General features: G+C 45.5%; 1 protein-coding gene across 11 annotated transcripts in view; it reads right to left on the reverse strand.

Moving 5' to 3' along the window:
• The window catches only part of OTUD7B (OTU deubiquitinase 7B), a 55,296-nt gene extending 52,580 nt beyond the window's left edge, over window positions 1-2,716 (reverse strand). For 4 of the 11 annotated variants that reach the window (XM_080647544.1, XM_080647543.1, XM_080647540.1 and 1 more), the window contains exon 1: window positions 2,344-2,610. The gene's annotated coding sequence lies outside the window, so the exon portion shown is untranslated. Of the gene's footprint in view, window positions 1-2,343 lie in introns of all 11 variants that reach the window. The other 7 variants (XM_080647550.1, XM_080647537.1, XM_080647549.1 and 4 more) reach the window with 5 other exon arrangements.
• Window positions 2,717-6,000: the final 3,284 nt, after the last annotated feature.

Below are 6,000 nucleotides of genomic sequence, written 5' to 3' on the forward strand. Positions count from 1 at the left end.
AATACTGAGTTATTCCATCATAATTCACTTGGTTAATCATATTGAATCTCAAAATTCCAAACAAAGCCTTCTGAAAACTTGGAATAGTGGTGGGCTATTAGGCTGCCCTACACTTGACCTTGGTTTATTCAACCCCTCAATCCTCACCCCTATCCCCACGGAATTATATATGTAGTTCAACTAGGGAAAGTTGCTAAATACAAACATCATAAAATTTACCAGATATGATCACTAATATTGACACAAACCAACTCACATACTGAAAGAATTATTGATCAGCAGACTCTGAAAGGATGTGTGATTTTTAAAAATTAGATTTTACCCTCCAAATTAAATTTTCAATAGGTGTCCCAAAAGAAAGAGATTAAGGAAGCAAAGGTTCAGGAAAATTTCCAAGTTGCTGGTGACATAACTCCACCAAGTCCAACTAACCATTAGCATTCATTACTGGTCAGCCTGCCTTAATACAAGTCAGTCGACAGCCCTTCCTTTGGCAAAGGTTTAGGTGGTTTTTTTTCACAAGGAAGTTTCTGGCATTAAATGAAAGGGTAAGCCAAATCGGGCAACAACAAAAAAATTAGTTATAGTTTTGTGAAATATCTTTCTTCCATTTTTCCTTCCTGCTGGAATGCATAAAGTCCAAAGTGGATAGTTGTTCAATTCTAAATTATTCATGTTAATGGATAATTATTGGCAGAAAGGTGCTGATAATCCAAAATGGGAAAATTTTTTAAATAACTGATTTCAGTTTTAGAATATCTTTTCAGCATATTTACCTTCACAATTATTCCTAGCATGAGCTAATATCTGTATTCATTTGCAATCCCAAAGTACATAGTAACTGGCCACTTATTCAGGGAGGTGCTCTGAGGCACACAGGGTAGCTAGTGGAAATTATAACAGACCCATATTCAGACTCCAGATGAGCAGTATCGACTTCATTTATTTTACAGTTCTGTTCAGCCTTCAAAATATCAACAGACTAGTACAGCAGGATGGTTAGTAAACTTTAAAAGAACTGCTCAAAAGACAATGAGGACAAAGAGTATAATTGTTTGCCTATAATGTATTCATTTGTAAATTATGCAGAGCAAATGTTTAATTACAAGTCTGATTCTCCCTAGCCACCTGGCTTAAGTCCCTGCAGTCTTCTTCACCCCATGAGGAACGAAATCTCGTTTACTCTAAGGGAAATTTTTTAAGTTATATAATATAGAAAATGTTTTTTTAAAGATTTAGGATTAGCTACCCTTTTGGACTAGCGTTACCACCACTTCTACTTTGTCCTTTCCTACCTTAGAGATTCTGAAAGACAAAGGGATCCACCTCCTCAAAGGTCTCCTAAATATACAGTATGAGAAGACAAAAGGCTGAAAATGTACCAATTTCGGATTTTCTAAAAAGCATTTTAAATATGTACGTATAAAAAGATAAGGAAAATAAAAGCCAAAGTCCCGCTAATTCTTGCTTTTGCATTTGTAACTTCTGAAGAGTCTGCAGAGAACCTTACATAAAGTTTCATCAGTCAGTTTCTTTCAACTTAATATTTATATCTGCACTGTGCCCAGAGGAGCCGCCTACGGTAGACAGACTACCTAGACAGAGAGGGCGAGGGAGGGAGGGAGAGAGGGAGGCTCGGAGCGCCGGTCCTCGCGAGCCGACATGCTAAAAATACGCCGGCCCAGTAAACAAATCCCATTCCATCCCGATCGAGCCACACCGTTAACCTAGTAATTATGAGAAGAGGAGTGAGATCACGCAGCCCCCGGCTTACTCATCATCAGCTTCTAAAGTTTCCATCGGCTCATGGCAACTTTGCTTTTTTCTGAAGTTCATCAGCCTGCCCTAGAATCGCTCTCTCTCTCGCAAACACTCACACACACTCTTTCGCTCCCTGCCTCCATTACTGGACGCACCTCAGTTTTGCTATCGATAGGGGAGAGCAAGCTTGTCTTTTCGTTTTACTTTTATACTGAGACTTTACAATGAACTTTATCCTACTGTGGGGTAGTAGCCTGCACTCCTAACCACCTTAAAACTCCACCATCCCTCCCCGAAAGTCTAGCTGACACAGTCCAAACTGCCCAGCACACTTGGGAGACCAGGATCGGGGGAGAGGGGAGAGCGACGCGGGACACAGGTGAGAGGGAGGAGTAACAGGGAAAGGTGGAGCCGAAGCAAGGAACAGTCAGGGCGAGGAGGGGGTGCCGAGAGGCGATGGCTCGGGATGAAATATAATCAGAAAGGAGAAGGGGGACAGTGGAGATCAGAGGGTCATAGTTGGGGAAACTGAAGAGGCGGGAGTAGAACGGGGTAGGGTGACAAGGCAGGGGGCTCCGTTACCCTCGCGGCTCCCGGGGCAAGGCCCTAGGCCGGGGCGGAGCGCGGGGCCCGGCCGCCTCTTCTCATTCCGCTGCTGTGACCCCGGGGTCCGGCCGGCCCCTCCCCTGACGACGATGGAGGCGGAGGCGGAGGCGGTGGCGGAGACCGCGACCGCGGCTGTCGCTGCGCACAGGATCCGGATCCGGAGCCAGACGGGACTGATCCGGACTGGCCTCCTCCTCCAGCGGCTTTTTTTCCTACTCCACACACGGTCGCCACTCCGACTCCGGCGGCTGGTTAAGGATCGGTGGTTTTCGGCCGTCCGGCCGGAAACAAGCGCCAGTTTCCGGCCGGAGCGGGTTGGTGGTAACACCCAAGCCGCCCCCGTCCTCCCGCCCCGCCCCGGCCGGCCCCGCCCCGCCCCTCCCCTCCCGTAGCAGCCCCGCCTTCAGCGCCGCTCCCTTCGCCGCAGCTAGTTTGGCGCTTGTCCTGCGCGTGACCCGGTGTTTTCCGGTCCGGGTCCGTGCAGCCGCTGGTCTGGAGAGGTCCTGGACCGGAGCTGGAGGGGTCAGGTGGACTTGTGAGACTTTGCGGTAGACTCCGTGGGCGACAGCACTTTGGGAAGAAGCAGAAAGAAGCGGGGTAGTCCTAGAAAGGTGAGAGGGATGAAAATACTCTAGAATGAGAAGTCTGAAATTCTAGTTAGAGAATGAAAAGACTCAATCATTCTAGACTGACCAGAGGAAAATTAACGCTTCTTCCAGAACAGTCTCCTTCCAGTTATGCAGTCTCCTTTCTTCACTCATGAAGTAAACATACCCTTCCCTATACACACCCAATACTTATTAATTTGCATAATGATACCTTATTGACACATCTGCCTTAGACCGTTAGCACAATCAAAAATAGTTATGTAGAACCTTTCTTTGGTAATGCCTTTTAACAACATAATTCAATAGATATTTATTGAGTGCAAGGCACTATGCTCATTTACATAGGGGACACAAAAGTGAGCAAGACATCAAGGATCTTAGACTTTAGCCCTAACCGGTTTGGCTCAGTGGATAGGGCATTGGCCTGCGGACTGAGGGGTCCCCGTTCGGTCAAGGGCATGCACCTTGGTTGCAGTAGGCAGCTGATCGATGTTTCTAACTCTCCATTCCTCTCCCTTCCTCTCTGTAAAAAATCAAAATATATTTTTTAAAAAGGATCTTACACTTTAGTAGAATACATAAAACATTCTATAAGGCAGAACTCACATGTGCTATGTGTGTTACAATAAGATATGGCTATGAGAACATAAGCTTGCCTGGCACATAGCAGACCTTCCATATTTGTTTGATGAATAAGTAAATATTAGGAGAATGTGGACTGTTTCAAGAAAGAAGTGCTATTTAATAAATACCTCTTATGATAAACACAAAATGGGGGCAGTCCCTGTTATAATCTGACCAAGAAAATCCTCTGTTCAAATTCCTAACATTGTGGCACCTGGTCTACACATTCAAAACGTCTGTTGTCTAAATTGTGCCTGTTAGGTCTATTTATAAATAAACTAGAGGACCAGTGTACGAATTCGTGCACCAGTGGGGTCCCTTGGCCTGGCCTGTGGGGATGGGGTCAAAACCGGCTCTCCAACATCCCTGGAGGGGTCCCGGATTGCGAGAGGGTGCAGGCCAGGCCAAGGGACCCCACAGTTGCACCAGGGCGGGGAGGGACCTCGGGAGGGCTCCAAGGCATGTCTATCCTATCTCACCCAGTCCGGATCAGCTGGACACCAGCAGCAAGCTAACCTACCAGTTGGAGCATCATAGGGACTGGTCGAACAGTTGGACACTTAGCATATTAGGCTTTTATTATACAGTATAGGATATTACAGTCAACTTTTCTGTCCCCTCACTAATTTCTGAAGTCCTGTTTCTAAACAGGTGGAGAATAGACATATTAGAATTATCCAACTGAAGACTAGAAAATCGACTCCTGAAACAGGAAACGTCCTAGCTAGCTATATCTCTTGGGGATTCCCTGGGTTTACAGTTGAAGATTTAGGCCTGGGCCTAGGGCAGCTGTGGGCAAACTTGTTTCCGGCGGGCCGGATCCAGCTGTTCTATCCGGTTCTCTTGCTCTCCCCTCCGCTCCTTTACTTTGAATTTATATTAGTTCACACAAACACTCCATCCATGCTTTTGTTCCGGCCCTCCGGTCCAGTTTAAGAACCCATTGTGGCCCTCAAGTCAAAAAGTTTGCCCACCCCTGGCCTAGGGCCATACCAAGGCCAAGCAGGTCTGAGTGCCTTGCATCCAGGACCAACAATACAGGTTGGCAAGTAGAGCCATTTGGCCTGAGCTTCAAGACTGTGGGAACCACAAATTTTGGCTACATCTCAGTGGCAAATTTGAGGAGGAGAATACGATGAGACTTGGTCATTTAAGTTGATTCTAATTGAACTCACCCCCCTCCCTTGCTAGATAAGTCTGAGGTAGGAGAATAGATCCACAGATGAGAAGATTCAAAAATCTAAAGCTGTCTTGTTTTACCAAGGCCCTCCCAGGACCAGGTTATGCCTATCTGTGTCTTTTTAGTCTTATGGTGTTCAAAGGCATTCTCCACCCACAGTACAAGGCAGACTTTTACTTTTGACAGTAAAGAAGTTTCCAAATTTAAAAGCTGGGCCAAGTTGCTGGTCAAACTCATTTGTGACCACACTTTACAGCCTTGCCTGAAAATTTAGGGGCCAGGAAGTGATGGGGTTGCAGTTGCTTTGTGCCTCTTTCTTGCTCTGACCATCCATCATTCATTGTTGTTTGTGCAATTGCTCAATGGACTACTTGTTTGGGGTCAGCCCGGGCTGTGTGGGTAGCAGTGTGGTCAGCCAGGCTGAGAGCCAGGCCACCTGGGTTTTGGTCCCAGCTCAGCCAGCCCTTAATCCATTAAGTGAATCCCTTCCCTTTCCTCTGTGTCAGTTTCTCTGCCTAGAAACTGGGGACCTCTTCTGTAGTGATGTACAGCCATTCAGGTTGTCACTATGCTAAATGCTCAGTAGTTGTGATGTCATTGTTGGCAGCCAGAACTCAGCCAATGATGATGATGATGATTATTATTATTATTATTATTATTATTTGCTGACAGGTAGAAGAATAGTGAGGGGGGGGAGTAAAAGCAGCAGAGACAATCCTACCAATGTACTTAGGACCACACAGCCTCATCTGCCATTCGGTACAAAGTTCTCTTCCACCCTGAAGGCCGGTTTTTGTTTACTCATTTTAGTAATTCTAAGGGCTGCAGCAAGGAGCTCCCTGAGCTTTCAAGTCACTTTAAGCAAGAGCAAAAAAAAACCAAAAAAAACAGCTTTTCATTTCACAAGAGAAACTTGAAGAAGAGATTATTTCAACACTAGGGCTAATGAAGAGAGTAGGGGAGATGTTCAGAGAAAGCTATTTTTGCAGATAACCAGGAAAAAACACACACAGCAATTGTTTGCATTTATATGCTTTTGTGGTAGAAAAGAAAACCAAACCAAAATAATTTCCTTTCCACTACCACCACTATAATTTAGACCAGTGGTTCTGTGGAGTTTCAGAAATTACATACTGTCTCTGCTAGGACTCAGACTCACTAACTCAAAATTCTTGGGACTGAGGACCTTGAATCTCTGTTTATAAATACCTGACTTTCGCC

Source organism: Plecotus auritus (genome assembly GCF_963455305.1).
Source record: "Plecotus auritus genome assembly, chromosome: 12".
NCBI classification, from domain to species: Eukaryota; Metazoa; Chordata; class Mammalia; order Chiroptera; family Vespertilionidae; genus Plecotus; species Plecotus auritus.